The sequence below is a fragment of the Gossypium arboreum genome, chromosome 2 (assembly GCF_025698485.1).
Source record: "Gossypium arboreum isolate Shixiya-1 chromosome 2, ASM2569848v2, whole genome shotgun sequence".
NCBI lineage: Eukaryota > Viridiplantae > Streptophyta > Magnoliopsida > Malvales > Malvaceae > Gossypium > Gossypium arboreum.
This window is the reverse complement of record NC_069071.1, coordinates 80,613,957-80,630,784: the sequence shown is the minus strand read 5'-3', so window position 1 is coordinate 80,630,784 and position 16,828 is coordinate 80,613,957. Positions and strand designations below refer to the sequence as shown.

The window sequence follows — 16,828 nt, the reverse complement described above, 5'->3', positions numbered from 1 at the left end:
TTCAGATGGTACAACACTATGTTCAGTTTGGTGGTTTGCATGATGAAGACCCAAATAGTCATTTGGCCAATTTCTTAGAGATTTGCGACACCTTCAAGATTAATGGCGCCACTAATAACGCCATTTTTACGGTTGTTCCCTTTCTAGTTGAGGAACAAGGTAAAATAGTGGTTAGAATATTTACCATGAAGTTCTGTTACTATATGGGCTCAAATGATCGAGAAATTTCTTTTGATGTACTTCCCACCGGCTAAAATAGCCAAGTTGAGGAATAACATCTCTTGTTTTGTTCAAATCAATTTAGAGACTTTATATGATGCATGGGAAAGATACAAGGATTTATTGAGATGGTGCCCTCACCGTGAGATACCTTTATGGTTACAAGTTCAAACCTTTTACAATGGTTTTAATCCCTCAACAAGGTAGTTAATTGATGTAGCAACTGGTGGAACACTGAACAATAAAACACCCGAGGTAGCTTATGAGTTTATTGAGGAGATGACACTGAATAATTATCAGTGGCAAGTCATAAGGACGGAACCGATAAAGCAGCTGATGTTTTTAATATTGATGCGATTACTATGTAGGCAAGCCAAATAGAAGCACTGAATAAGAAAATTGACGGTTTATTTTTTTTACGTAGGTAAATCTGGTGATGCAATGCGATACAAATGGAGGTGGAATGAATAATTCAAAATATTTACCCTTCGGTCCTAGTATAGAGAATGAGCAAGTTAATTATATGAGTAATAATTCTAGACCTCAAAATAACCCTTATAGTAATAACTATAATGTAAGTTGGAGCAACCATCCCAATTTTTCTTGGGGTGGTCAAGGAAATCAATTAACACAACCCCTTCTAGGCTTCTAACAACCTTATCAGCAAGAGAAAAAGCCGAACCTTGAGGAGATGTTGACAAAGTTTATCTTAGTATCAAAAACTCTTTTCCAAAACACTGAGGCATCATTGAAAAATCACCAAGCATCAATTCAAGGGCTTGAAAAACAAATTGGACAGCTTGTTAAACTAATTTCGGAATGACCATGAGGTAACTTGCCTAGTAATACTAAAACTAACCCAATTGAGCGGCTTTACACAATTACGGTTCGAGACGCGGAAGGGTTAGTTGAATCTGAACAAGAACCAAGGGCAAGAAATTGTGGTTAACAATAATGAGGTTGATGAAGTTAGAAAAGAGCAAAAGCCAGTTGTCAAAGTTCATATCCTAATGCGCTGAAGAGAGACCACACGAACGAACAATATGGTAAATTTCTTAAGCTCTTAAAAAATTACATATTAACTTACCGTTTGTTGAAGCTCTTTCGCAAATGCCAAATTACGTCAAATTTTTAAAGGAGTTGTTGGCAAACAAAAGGGAGTTAGATGGCTCATCAACTGTGGAGCTCAATGCAATTTTCCCTGCCATTCTCTAAAATAAACTACCCAACAAACTAGAAGATCCAGGGAGTTTTAATATTCTTTGTCTCATTGGTAATTTAAATATTTATAATGCTTTGGCTAATTTAGGGGTCATTATTAATGTCATGCCCTACAAAATGTTTAAACAACTAGGTCTTAGGAAACCCAAACAAACTAGTATGAGTATTCAATTAGCGAATAGGACCATCAGATATCCTAGGGGTGTTATTGAGGATGTGCTTTTGAAAATTGATAAATTTATATTCCCCATTGACTTTATTGTGTTAGACATGGATGAGGATAGTAAGATACATCTGATCTTAGGATGACCCTTTTTAGCCATTGTTAGGATTATTATTGATGTTGGTACGGGTGAGCTTGTGCTTCGTGTAGGTGAAGAAAAGATTACTCTCCAAGCACATGATTGTGAAAGTCTCTAGTGAGCAAGATGAGATTAAATGTTCTGTTAATGTTAATAACCACGTGGCTTAACCTTCTTTGTAGGAAACCCCTCGTGAAAACATGATTGAGCCATGTTTCAGTCAAGGTGACAGAAATAAAACAACATATGAAGAGTGAACGGTACAACTCGATAAACTAGATGAATGACGAGTGCATACTGAAGAGAAACCAGAAAAACATGATGTAGAGACAAAGTGATGCCATGATGTGTAAGTGATGAGAATGAACCAATTAAAATTTGAGAACAAAGAACTGCTTGACAAAACAAATCCATGAATTTCCCCTCCAGAGCTTGGGTCAAATGGATCGAACCCATTCACGGTACTGAATATCTTCCCATACGGTAGGGTCGAGGTAACTAATTTTGAGCCCGGCACATTTAAGGTAAATAGAACTCAACTCAAACCTTATCTTGTATAAAAATTGATAACGAGAAAGAGAAGCTTCGGCTCCAAGAACTACCCTAACCATGCACATAAAAGGTAAATTCAAGCTTAGACTCTAAAAAAACATTTCTCGGGAGGCAACCCGAGTGTTTAACTCTTGTTAATTATTTTAATTTTATTGTATGCAAATTTAAAATTAAGTAATTTTAATTTTAAAAGAAATGTTTTTGACCCACACGGGCGTGTCCCAGGCTATGTGCAAAAGATGGTATTCAACAATCAGTCACACGCCTAGCAACATGGCCGTGTGTACAAGAGAGTATTCTACAGTGAGTTACACGGTGTGAAGACTTGACCATGTAGGTCACAACTAGGACACACAGGCGTGTCCTTGGCCGTGTGAATCCTAGGACTTAATCTTTTCCAAAATTCAATTGTTACACAGCCTGAGGTAGTCCACAGGGCTTAGCAATACAGCCGTGTGGCATACACAGCCTGAACACACGGGCATGTCCTAGGCTATGTGAATACTGGAGTTAATTAGTCAAATTTAACTATGAGTCAGTGAGTTACACGGGCTCACACACAAGCTTGGAAGAAGTGAAGGAAGATCACACATGGCCTGGCACACGGCAGTGTGTAACACACATCCTGGACACACGGACATGTCCGAGACTGTGTCACCATTGGGCTTTAAATTTTGAATTGCACACGGGTTGAGAACGCCCCACACGAGTGTGTGACACGGTCGTGTGGCCCAACAATAAATTTTGACATATCAAGTTTGATTGTCCTCAATGGAAGAAGAAGGTATCAAGAAAACAAAAACTTAAGTCCAATGTGGCTACATGGAGAGATGATGATTCCTCCAATGAAAAAGATTTAGAAGTAGCCAACCTATATATTATGGCCATTGATGATTCTAAGGTAACTTCTAACTCGTCTAATTTAATTTCTTATTCATTTGATGAGTTACAAGATGCCTATGATGAGTTGGGTTTGGAGTTTGAAATTATGGTTTCAAAATATAAAAAAAAAATTAAAATTAAAAGATGAAAATAGTTCATTCTTCAAAGCCAATCATGAACTTTAAAGTAACATTCATGATATGCAAGCTATTATAAATGATTGATGATCATTTTATGAAACACTAAACTAGACTACGATCACGAAAAAAGCAAGCGCACTTATCAAAGGGTAGTAGTGAGTCCAGAATATCGTATCCACGAGGACTAAAAGTACTAGTATTAACTATCTTTCTATTATTTAGCCTAAAATAAAAGAGATTTGTTTTAATCTAAAATTAACTAAACTAATTAACTAATGAACCCGACAGAGAGTGAAGGAAATAAATGAATAAACCAATAATGAGGACAATACCCAAGGAAGAATCCACCTAGACTTCACTTATTATTCTAACTCTGAATTAAACAATTTATTCACTTGTCTTGATCCGTAGGAATCCCTAAATTATGTTAATATCTCTTTCGAGACTAAGAACAACTGATTATAGGTTGATTAATACAAATATCTTTCTAATTAAAACCCATATTGTTGCATTACTCGATTTATGGATTCCCCTATTAGATTTGACTCTAATCTGGCAGATTATGTTGTACTATTTCTAGGATTGCATCAAACTCTGCTTAATTATGCTAGACCTTCTCTTAAACAGGGACTTTTGCTCCATTGAATAAACACATCAAACTTGGATTAATATCCTGAAAATATTAAAGCAATGATTAAGAACACATAATTAAGAAAAAGAATAAGTATTTATCACGTAATTCAGATAATTAAATAATAAAATCCATCGTAGGTTTCATCTTCCCTAGGTATTTAGGGAGTTTAGTTCATACTAATGGGGAAAACATCTCAAAAATAGAAAACCACAAAACATAAAGAAAACCCAAAAACTTTGGAAGAAATTGAAGGGAGATCTTTAATCTTGGAGGAGATCTTGCTTCCGAAATGACTCCGACGGCATCTCTTCAAGTATTTTCTGCTATCTGCTCTGTGCATCCTCTTAGGTCCTCTTCTAGTATGTATTTATACACTTTTTAATGCTTAGAAACCCTAAAAATTGACTTTTTTCGCGTGTCTGGGAAACAGGAAGCGATATCAACACGGGCTGGCACATGGGCGTGTGGCCTTCCCGTGTAGATCCTGAAAACTCTAATTTTGGCCCATTTTTTGCTCCTCTTACTCCCAAATGCTCTCCTAAGTATAGAAACATGAATTTAAGTGATTAGGAGCATCAAATTCACTGATTTACATCATTAATTATCTATAAATGCATTAAGAATGAGATTAAAATATGTTACAATTATGGTTTATCAAATATCCCCACACTTAAGCATTTGTTTGTCCTTAAGCAAAATCCTCAACTCACAATTAAAATTAATTCTTCTCACCTTATAATTCTCATCAATAATGTTTTGAAATAATTCACAAATAATCATGCATTGAAAATTCAACTAAAAGAGCCCTAAAGATTCAAACTATCCAAATCACACATTTTTTTAAGACATGAAAACATAGGTATCTCCCCTTATCTAAGTACTTACCTTTGATTCAAAATCAACAAGATTTTACATTCTCACTAAAGATTCACTCAAATCACTCAAAGTGTTTAAGGTTAAAAAATTAAGCACTCAAAAGTCAATTGTGAAAAGTTATTACCATAGGCTTGCATGAAAATCAAATATCCACCACTATAAAATGATATGATACACAAATCAAAAGGTCTTTAAAGGGATGTAACGAGGCTTGGGTTAAAGTTGTGCATAAAAGTTGAAAAAGAAGGTTAGAATCGATATCGAATTAATAAATTACCTAACTAGAAAAATAAACTAATACTGAATAATTACATCAATCGAAGTTATTAAAGAATATCACGAGCTTCTTCTCAGAATATGAAATTAACTACTTAAGCTCAAAAACATAGAACGAGTAATAATTCAACATAAATGTATATATATTTTTTTCACTTTTTTTTCACCTTTTTTTACCTTTTTTTTATAACAATAGATAATAAGGAAAATTTAACAACTAAAACAAAAGAACATAGTTAAGCAACTAACCAAATCAAATCTCGACAAAAAGGGAGTCAATAAAACGAGAAACAATTCTCAATGAATCAAAAAAAAAGTTATGGGCTAATATTAAATGGTAAATTAAGAAACAGTTTGTTAGGCTTAATGGGGGTTTACTAAGAATTAATTATGAAGATAGGCTTATGGGATAAGTGGGTTAAAACCTAGGTGCCTTTATCATCTCAATATATCAAATCAAAGGTGTGGTCTTGACATGTATAATCGAAGCAAGTTCTAGAATAACAAATCAATATTGACACACTCGTAACCAATAATAAAGTGAGCAACAAAAAAATGTATGCTCTAAAAGCTCAAAATCTCACAAAAATTATGGTTTTTGATGTCAATCTTGCAAATTTCAAACTTCAAGGTAATACTTCAATTTAGAAAAACAACCTTTTTTTTTAATTCTGAAAATAGACTTATCATTCTTGATTCTCTAATGTCTTAAAGTTTAAATAATCAATGCACAATTACCTATGAATTTAATCTAAAACACATCAATGATAATCATAAATTAATAAGAATTCATTCTAATAGTAATGTGAGAAAATTACTTAAACACAAGACATAATTCAGAGATTTTCTAATAATTCTATAGATAACCTCCCCACACTTAAGATGTACATTGTCCTCAATGTACAAACATATATAAGCACAGTATAAACATAATATCATAAAAGAGGGAGAAAACTGAAACTGCCTTAAATATTGGATGAAATCTTCAGAATAGTGAAAAGCGGAATTGCAGTCAAATTTAAATTTAACCCATGATTCTGAGCAAACTAACAAGAAAATAAACACAAATAATAAAGAAAATTAAGGGGTTATAACTCGATTAGAAACAAAATTAAGGGGTTATAACTCGATTAGAAACAATCATAAATCTTTCAAAAATAATAATAATAAATTGAAGAGAAAAAATAATAAAACAACTAAAACAAAATCAAAAATAAAGATAAAAAATAAAATAATAATAATAAACTCAATAATATCAATAATCTTAAAGGGTAATTGTAATGATACTAGTAAAAATAAATAAAAAATACGAAAGAAAAAAGAAAAATAGAAATAACAAAATAAAAATAATAAAAGTATATAAAAATTAAGAATATAAGTATAAGAATACTAAATTAATTAATTAATTAGTAAAATTAAAATAAAAATATAACAATTAAAATAAAATAAAATTAGGGTGATTAACCCAGTTTTCAAATGGCCATGGACATGCCCGTCTGTCCAGGCCGTGTGGGTCACAGGGCCATGTCGCCAGGCCGTGTGTGTTTTCCTTCGCTTGTTGCACGCCCATGTGAAATCCTACACGCCCGTGTGGCCAGGCCGTGTGCTCCACATACCCGTGTAGCCAGGCTGTGTAACTCTATGACTTTTAAAAAATTAGCTCCAGGTTTCAAACGGCCTAGAACAAGCCCGTGTGCAAGGCTGTGTGGGTCACATGGCCATGTCGCCAGGCCGTGTGTGTTTTTCTTCGCTTCTCCAACACCCATGTGAGTTCCCACATGCCCGTGTGGCCACACCGTGTGCTCTACACACTTGTGTGGCTAGACCATGGACGTCAAAAACACACTTTTTTTTAGATTTTGAAAATTAATAAATTTTTTTAAAAAAATAATGAAATAATGTTAAGAAAATTAGCAGTGTTAACAATAGGGTTGCCTCCCAATAAGCGCTTATTTATAGTCTAAGATCGACTTACCTCGTATTCGCAAGGTTACAGTGGTTCACGGAGTTGAAACTCCTCTTTCGTACTGTCAATTCTATTATCAACATAAGGTTTTAGCCGAGTAATATTTACCTTTAAAGTGCCAAATTTAGAATGATTTACCTCGACTGTACCGTATGGGAAAATATTCAGTACCGTAAAAAGAGTTGCTCCGTTTGCATTAAGCTCTGAGGTGGTGATTCGAGGGTCCGTTTTATCCAACAATAGCTGATCGCCAATCTTAAATTGGTTCGTCCCATCCTTAAGTTCGTCATGGAGTCGTTTTGGTTCATCATGTATTCTAGGTTCTCCTTAACGTGTGTCTGCCATTCATCTAGTTCATCTATCTCTAGCATTCGCCTTTCATGGATGGTTCCATTGTTAGTGCATGAATTAGAACGTGGCTCATTTATGCCTCTCAAAAATGTTTCCTGCAAAGAGGGTTGAACCACGTGATTAGTCTTATTGTTAGGATTTAGAGAGTTACCTTCATCACTTGATGTCTTAACAAGATCACGGGCCTGAAGAGTGATTGTTTCGTCACCTACACAAAGCGTTATATCACCTGTACCAACATCAATGGTAGTTCTACCAGTTGCTAAAAAGGGCTGGCCTAGAATTAAAGGTAAGGCAATATCCTCATCAATGTCTAGAACAACAAAGTCAACTGGGAATATAAATTTAATAGTTTTGTCTGCCAGTTGAATACTCTTCCTAGTTTGTTTAGATTTCCCAAGACCTAGTCGTTTGAACATTTTATAGGGCATGACATTTGTACTTGCCCCTAAATTGGCTAACGCATTATCAATATTTAAACTACCAATTAAACAGGGAATAGTAAAACTCCCTGGATCTTTCAACTTGTTAGGTAGTTTGTTTTGTAAAATCGCTGAGCAAACTGCATTTAATTCCACATGCGACGAATCATCTAACTTCTGCTTGTTTACCAGAAGCTCCTTTAAAAATTTTACGGAGTTAGGCATCTGCGAAAGAGCTTCAATGAATGGTAAGTTAATATGAAAATTTTTCAAAAGTTTAAGAAATTTACCGAACTGTTCATCTGTGCTGTCTTTCTTTGTCGCATTAGGGTAGGCCCGCGAGGTGTATATTCTCTGCTCACTGGTTTTTGTTTATTTTGGCTTTTATCCACCTTATCGTTGCTTACCATACCTTTTTACCTTGGTTCTAGTTTGGAATCAACTAACCCTTCTTCATCTCGAGCAGTAATCACATGGAGTTGCTCTCTTGGGTTAGTCTCGGTGTTACTAGGCAAGCTACCTTATGGTATTTCAGAGATCAGCTTAGCAAGCTGACCTATTTGATTCTCGAGGCCTTGAATCGACGCTTGCTAATTTTTAAGCGCTATTTCGGTGTTGTGGAAAGAGTTTCTGACACCGAGATGAATTTTGTTAGCATCTCCTCAAGGTTTGGCTTCTTTTCCTGCTGGTAAGGTGGTTGAAAGCTTGGAGGGGGTTGTGGTCTTTGATTGCCTTGACCACCCCGAGAGAAATTGGGATGGTTCATCCCACCTGCATTGTAAATATTACTATAAGGGTTATTCTGAGGTCTAGAATTGTTACCCATATAATTGACTTGTTCGGTCGTATTACTAGGGTCGTAGGCTAGGCATTCTAGATTATTCATTCCTCCTCCACTTGTGTCACACTGCATCACTGAATGTGCCTGCATAGAGATACATAAACCATCAATCTTTTTATTTAAGAGGTTTACCTGGTTTGATAACATGGTGACTGTGTCAATGTTGAAAACACCAGCAGCTTTTATCGGTTTTTTCCTCATGACTTGTCACTGATAATTATTCAATGACATCTCTTCAATGAGCTCATAAGCCTCCTCAGGTGTTTTCTTATTTAGATTCCCGCCGGCGGCTGCATCGATCAACTACCTAGTTGAGGGGATTAAACCGTTGTAAAAAGTATGAACTTGTAGCCATAAAGGTAATCCATGATGAGGGCACCTTCTCAATAAGTCCTTATACCTCTCCCATACATCGTAAAGAGTTTCTAAATCCATCTGCACAAAAGAAGAGATATCATTCCTCAACTTTACTTTTTTAGCCGGCAGAAAATACTTTAGTAAAAACTTTCCGGTCATTTGTTCCTAAGTAGTGATGGAACCTCGTGGTAACGAGTTCAACCACTTTTTAGCTTTGTTTCTCAATGAAAAAGGAAATAATCGTAGGCAAATGGCATCATCAGAAATGCCATTTATTTTGAAAGTATCACAGAACTCTAAGAAATTGTCCAAATGAGTATTTGGGTCTTCATCCTGCAAATCATCAAACTGAACAAACTGTTGAATCATTTGTATAGTGTTAAGTTTCAGTTCAAATTTATTTGCAGCAATTACGGTCTAAAAATACTCGATTCAAGCCCCACTAAATAGGCTTAGCATAGTCGTACATAGTACGAGGAGCAGGATTCTTATTCACAGGATTTACGGCAACCATAGAAGGTAGCGGATTATTCTGATTTTCAGCCATCTCCTCGGTATTATTGGTTTCATCCTCTATATACTGTAGACTTCGCCTTATTTCTCTACGATTTCTAAGAGCTGTGATTTCAATTTCACTGTCAAAAAGTAGAAGACCTGACGAGTTTCTTCTAGTCATAAACTACAAGAACCTGCCAGAAGCAAACAAAAGAAAAATTAGTAATTAAAAATAAAATTAAAATTAAAATTAAATACAATAAAAATCAATCTTTCCTAATATCTTAGTCCCCGAAAATGGTGCCAAAAACTTGATCATTTTATGAAACACTAAACTGGACTACGATCACGAAAAAGGCAAGCGCACCTATCAAAGGGTAGTAGTGCGTCTAGAATATCGTATCCACAAGGACTTAAAGTACTAGTATTAAATATCTTTCTATTATTTAGCCTAAAATAAAAGGGATATGTTTTAATCTAAAATTAACTAAACTAATTAACTAATGAACACGACAGAGAGTGAAGGAAATAAACGAATAAACCAATAATGAGGACAATACCCAAGGAAGAATCCACCTAGACTTCACTTATTATTCTGACTCTGAATTAAACGATTTATTAACTTATCTTGATTCGTAGGAATCCCTTAATTATGTTAATATCTCTTTTGAGACTAAGAACAACTGACTCTAGGTTGATTAATTGAAATCTCTTTCTAATTAAAACCCCTATTGTCGCATTACTCGATTTATGGATTCCCCTATTAGATTTGACTCTAATCTGGCAGATTTAAGTCGTCCTATTTTTAGGATTATATGCAACTCCGCTTAATTATGCTAGATCTTCTCTTAAATAGGGACTTTTGCTCCACTGAATAAACACATCAAATTTGGATTAATATCCTGAAAATATTAAAGCAATGATTAAGAACACATAATTAAGAATAAGCACAAGTATTTTTCACGTAATTCGAATAATTAAATAATAAGATCCATCGTAGGTTTCATCCTCCCTATTTATTTAGGGAGTTTAGTTCATACTAATGGGGGGAAACATCTCAAAAATAGAAAAACCACAAAACATAAAGAAAACCCAAAAACTTTGGAAGAAATTGAAGGGAGATCTTCAGTCTTGGAGGAGATCCTACTTCTGAGATGACTTTGACGGTGTCTCTTCGAGTATTTTCTGCTATCTGCTCTGTGTGTCTCTTAGGTCTTCTTCTAGTATGTATTTATAGACTTTTGAATGCTCAGAAACCCTAAAAATGGGCTTTTTTCGTGTTTTTGGGAAACAAGGTGCGATATCGACACGGGCTGGCACATGGGCATGTGGCTTGCCCGTGTGGATCATACGGGTGTGTGGCCTTCCCGTGTGGATCTTGAAAACTCTATTGTTGGCCCCTTTTTCTCTCCTTTTGCTCCTAAATGCTCTCCTAAGTATAGAAACATGAATTTAAGTGATTAGGAGCATCAAATTCACTAATTTACATTATTATTCATCCATAAATGCATTAAGAATGAGATTAAAATATGTTACATTTATGGTTTATCAAATATCCCCACACTTAAGCATTTGTTGTCCTCAAAAAAAAATCCTCAACTCACAATTAAAATTAATTCTTCTCAACTTATAATTCTCATCAATAATGTTTCAAAATAATTCACAAATAATCATGCATTGAAAATTCAACTAAAAGAGCCCTAAAGATTCAAACAATTCAAGTCACACATTTTTTTAAGACATGAAAGCATAGTTATCTCCCCTTATCTAAGTACTTACCTTTAATTCAAAATCAACAAGATTTTACATCCTCACTAAAGATTCACTCAAATCACTCAAAGTGTTTAAGGTTCAAAAACTAAGTACTCAAAAGTCAATTATGAAAAGTCATTACCATAGGCTTACATGAAAATCAAATCTCCACCACTATAAAATGATATGATACACAAATCAAAAGGTCTTTAAAGAGTTGTAACGGGGCTTGGGTTAAAGGTGTGGATAAAGGCTGAAAAAGAAGGTTTGAATTGAGATCGAATTGATAAATTACCTAACTAGAAAAATAAACTAATACTGAATAATTACAGCAATCGAAATTATTAAAGAATAACACGAGCTTCTTCTCAGAATATGAAATTAACTACTTAAGCCCAAAACCATAGAACTAGTAATAATTCAACATAAATGTATATATATATTTTTCACTTTTTTTTCACCTTTTTTTTTTTTTGAGAACAATAAATAATAAGGGAAAATTTAACAACTAAAACAAAAGAACATAGTTAAGCAACTAACCAAATCAAATCTCGACAAAAAGGGAGTCAATAAAACGGGATACAATTCTTAATGAATCAAAAAAAATTATGGGTTAATATTAAAGGGTAAATTAGGAAATGGTTTGTTAGGCTTAAAGGGGGTTTACTAAGGGTTAATTATGAAGGTAGGCTTATGGGATAAGTGGGTTAAAACCTAAGTGCTTTTATCATCTCAATATATCAAATCAAAGGTGTGGTCTTGACATGTATAATCGAAGTAAGTTCTAGAATAACAAATCAATATTGACACACTCGTAACTAATAATAAAGTGAGCAACAAAAAAGTATGCTCTAAAGGCTCAAAATCTCACAAAAATTATGGCTTCTAATGTCAATCTTGCAAATTTCAAACTTTCAGGTAATACTTCATTTTAGGGAAACAACCTAATTTTTTTTTATTCTGAAAATAGACTTATCATGCTTGATTCTCTAATGTCTTAAAGTTTAAACAATCAATGCCCAATTACATATGAATTTAATCTAAAACACATCAACGATAATCATAAATTAATAAGAATTCATTCTAATAGTAATGTGAGAAAATTACTTAAACACAAGACATAATTCAGAGATTTTCTAATAACTCTATAGATAACCTCCCCACACTTAAGATGTACATTGTCCTCAATGTACAAACATATATAATCACAATATAAACTTCATATCATAAGATAGGGAGAAAACTAAAACTGCCCTGAATATTGGATGAAATCTTCAGAATATTGAAAAGTGGAATTGCAGTCAAATTTAAATGTAACTCATGATTCCGAGCAAACTACCAAGAAAATAAACACAAATAATAAAGAAAATTAAAGGGTTATAACTCGATTGGAAACAACCATAAATTTTTCAAAAATAATAATGAAAATAAATTGAAGAAAAAATAATAAAACAACTAAAACAAAATTAAAAAGAAAGATAAAAATAATAAACTCAATAATATCAATAAACTTAAAAGGTAATTGTAATGATACTAGTAAAAATAAAAAAATATACGAAAGGAAAGAGAAAATAGAAATAGCAAAATAAAATAATAATAATAATAATAATAATAATAATAATAATAATAATAAAAGTATATAAAAATTAAAATATAAAAAATTAAAAATATAAGTATAAGAACACTAAATTAATTAATTAATTAGTAAAATAAAAATAAATAATATAAAAATTAAAATAAATTAAAATTGGGGTGTTAACCCAGTTTTCACATGGCCATGGACATGCCCGTGTGTCCAGGCCGTGTGGGTCACATGGCCATGTGGCCAGGCCGGTGTATTTTCCTTCGCTTCTCCCAAGCCCATGTGAAATCCCACACGCCCTTGTGGCCAGGCCGTGTGCTCCCGAGTGTTAATTAATTATTTTTTTAAAAAAAGTCATTAAATAATGTTAAGAAAATCAGGAGTGTTAACTCTCGGTTTGCCTCCCGAGAAGTGCTTATTTAAAGTCTAAGCTCGACTTACCTTGTATTCGTACTATTACGGTGGTTCACGACTGTCAATTCTATTATCAACATAAGGTTTTAGCCGATTAATATTTACCTTAAAAGTGCCAAATTTAGAATGATTTACCTCGACTGTACTGTATGGGAAAATATTCAGTAACGTAAAAGGAGTTGTTCCATTTGCATTAAGCTCTGAAGTGGTGATTTGAGGGTCCATTTTATCCAACAATACTTGATCGCCAATCTTAAATTGGTTTGTCCCATCCTCCAGCTCGTCATGGAGTCACTTTGGTTCATTGTGTATTCTAGGTTTCTCCTTAACGTGTGTCCGCCATTCATCTAGTTCATCTATCTCTAACATTCGTCTTTCATGGATGGTTCCATTGTTCGTGCATGAACTTGAACGTGGCTCATTTATGCCTCTCGAAAATGTTTCCTGCAAAGAGGGTTGAACCACGTGATTAGTCTTATTGTCAGGATTTAGAGAATTACCTTCATTACTCGATGTCTTAACAGGATCACGGACCTGAAGAGTGATTGTTTCGTCTCCTATACGAAGCGTTATATCACCTGTACCAACTTCAATGATATTTCTGCCAGTTGCTAAAAACGGCCAACCTAGAATTAAAGGTAAGTCACTATCCTCATCAATGTCTAAAACAACAAAGTCGACTGGGAATATAAATTTATCAATTTTAATGAGTACGCCATCAATAATACCCCTAGGAAATCGAATAGTTTTGTCTTCCAGTTGAATACTCTTCCTAGTTTGTTTAGGTTTCCCAAGACTTAATCGTTTCAACATTTTATAGGGCATGACATTTATACTTGCCCCTAAATCGGCTAAAGTATTATCAATATTTAAACTACCAATTAAACAGGGAATAGTAAAACTCCTTGGATCTTTCAACTTGTTAGGTAGTTTGTTTTGTAGAATCCCTGAGCAAACTACATCTAATTCCACATGCGAAAAATCATCTAAGTTCTGTTTCTTTGTCAGAAGCACTTTTAAAAAATTTACTGAGTTGGGCATCTGCAAAAGAGCTTCAATGAACGGTAAGTTAATATGCAATTTTTTTAAAAGTTTAAGAAATTTACCAAACTGTTCATCTGTACGGTCTTTCTTTGTCGCATTAGGGTATGGCACGCGAGGTGTATATTCTCTGCTCACTGGTTTTTGTTTATTCTGCCTTTTATCCACCTTATCTTTACTTACCACTCCTTCTTACCTTGGTTCTGGTTTGGAATCAACTGACCCTACTTCATCTCAAACAGTAATCGCATGGAGTTACTCTCTTGGGTTAGTCTCAGTGTTGCTAGGCAAGCTACCTTGTCGTCTTTCAAAGATTAGCTTAGCAAGCTAACTTATTTGATTCTCAAGCCCTTGAATTGATGCTTGCTAATTTTTTAGCGTTGTTTCGGTGTTTTGAAAATGTGTTTCTAACACTGAGATGAATTTCGTTAGCATCTCCTCAAGGTTCGGCTTATTTTCCTACTGGTAAGGTGGTTGAATGCTTGGAGGGGATTGTGGTCTTTGATTGCCTTGACCACCCCAAGAGAAATTGGGATTGTTCCTCCAACCTGCATTGAAAGTATTACTATAAGGGTTATTCTGAGGTCTAGAATTGTTACCCATATAATTGACTTGTTCGTTCGTATTGCTAGGGTCGTAGGCTAGGCATTTTGGATTATTCATTCCTCATCCACTTGTGTCACATTGCATCACCGGATGTACCTGCTAGAGATATATAAACCATCAATCTTTTTATTTAAGAGCTCTACTTGGTATGATAACATGGTGACCGTGTCGAGGTTGAAAACACTAGCGGCTTTTGTCGGCTTTTGTCGGCTTTGTCCTCATGACTTGCCACTAATAATTATTTAATGACATCTCTTCAATGAAATCATAAGCCCTCTCAGGTGTTTTGTTATTTAGAGTCCCGCCGGTGGCTGCATCGATCAACTGCCTAGTTGAGGGGTTCAAACCGTTGTAAAAAGTTTGAACCTGTAGCCATAAAGGTAATCCATGGTGAGGGCACCTTCTCAATAAGTCCTTATACCTCTCCCATGCATCGTAAAGAGCTTCTAAATCTATCTGCACAAAAGAATAGATATTATTCCTCAACTTTCATTTGAGCCAGCAGAAAATACTTTAGTAAAAACTTTTCAGTCATTTGTTCCCAAGTAGTAATGAAACTTCGTGGTAACGAGTTCAACCACTGTTTAGCTTTGTTCCTCAATGAAAAGGGAAATAACCATAGGCGAATGGCATAATCAGAAACGCCATTTATTTTGAAAGTATCACAAAACTCTAAAAAGTTGGCCAAATGAGTATTTAGGTCTTCATCCTACAAACCATCAAACTGAACAAACTATTGAATCATTTGTATAGTGTTAGGTTTTAGTTTAAATTTATTTGCCGCAATTGCAAGTCTAACAATACTCGATTCAGCCCCTGCTAAATTAGGCTTAGCATAGTCATACATTGTACGAGGAGCAGGATTCTGATTCATAGGATTTGCGGCAACCATAGGAGGTAGCGGATTATTCTGATTTTCAGCCATCTCCTCAGTATTATTGGTGTCATCCTCATGCTCTTCCTCTATATACTGTAGACTTTGCCTTATTTCTCTACTATTTCTACGAGCTTTGCTTTCAATTTCACTGTTAAAAAGTAGATGTCCTGATGGGTTTCTTCTAGTCATAAACTATAAGAACTTGCCAAAAGCAAACAAAAGAAAAATTAGTAATTAAAAATAAAAATAAAACAAAAAATAAAATGTAATAAAATAAAAATGGCTAAATTAATAAAAATTAAGCGTTCCTAATATCTTAGTCCCCGGAAATGGCGCCAACAACTTGATGATCATTCTATGAAACACTAAACTAGACTACGATCACGATAAAGACAAGCACACCTATCGACGGGTAGTATAGCTACGGTGAGTCCAGAAAATCGTATCCACAAGGACTAAAAGTACTAGTATTAACTATCTTTCTATTATTTAGCCTAAAATAAAAGAGATTTGTTTTAATCTAAAATTAACTAAACTAATTAACTAATGAACGCGATAGAGAGTGAAGGAAATAAACAAATAAACCAATAATGAGGACAATACCCAAGGAAGAATCCACCTAGTCTTCACTTATTATTCTGACTCTGAATTAAACGATTTATTCACTTGTCTTGATCCGTTGGAATCCCTAAATTATGTTAATATCTAATTCGAGACTAAGAGCAACTGACTCTAGGTTGATTAATTGGAATCTCTTTCTAATTAAAACCTCTATTATCACATTACTCGATTTATGGATTCCCTTATTAGATTTGACTCTAATCCAGCAGATTTATGTCATCCTATTTCTAGGATTACATGTAACTCCGCTTAATTATGGTAGATCTTCTCTTAAACAGGGACTTTTGCTTCACTGAATAAACACATCAAATTTGGATTCATATCTTGAAAATATTAAAGCAATGATTAAGAACACATAATTAAGAACAAGAACAAGTATTTATTGCATAATTCAGATAATT

General features: G+C 34.2%; 3 non-coding genes across 3 annotated transcripts; 2 read left to right on the top strand and 1 right to left on the bottom strand.

The window, feature by feature from the left end:
• Positions 1–261: 261 nt before the first annotated feature.
• On the bottom strand, positions 262–368 carry LOC128290065 (small nucleolar RNA R71). Its single transcript, XR_008279706.1, has one exon. It is a non-coding gene; the product is annotated as a small nucleolar RNA R71 (small nucleolar RNA).
• Positions 369–9,043: 8,675 nt separating this feature from the next.
• On the top strand, positions 9,044–9,150 carry LOC128289574 (small nucleolar RNA R71). The gene has a single exon (XR_008279219.1). It is a non-coding gene; the product is annotated as a small nucleolar RNA R71 (small nucleolar RNA).
• Positions 9,151–15,311: 6,161 nt separating this feature from the next.
• LOC128289771 (small nucleolar RNA R71) lies at positions 15,312–15,418 on the top strand. The gene has a single exon (XR_008279415.1). It is a non-coding gene; the product is annotated as a small nucleolar RNA R71 (small nucleolar RNA).
• The last annotated feature ends 1,410 nt before the right edge of the window (positions 15,419–16,828 follow it).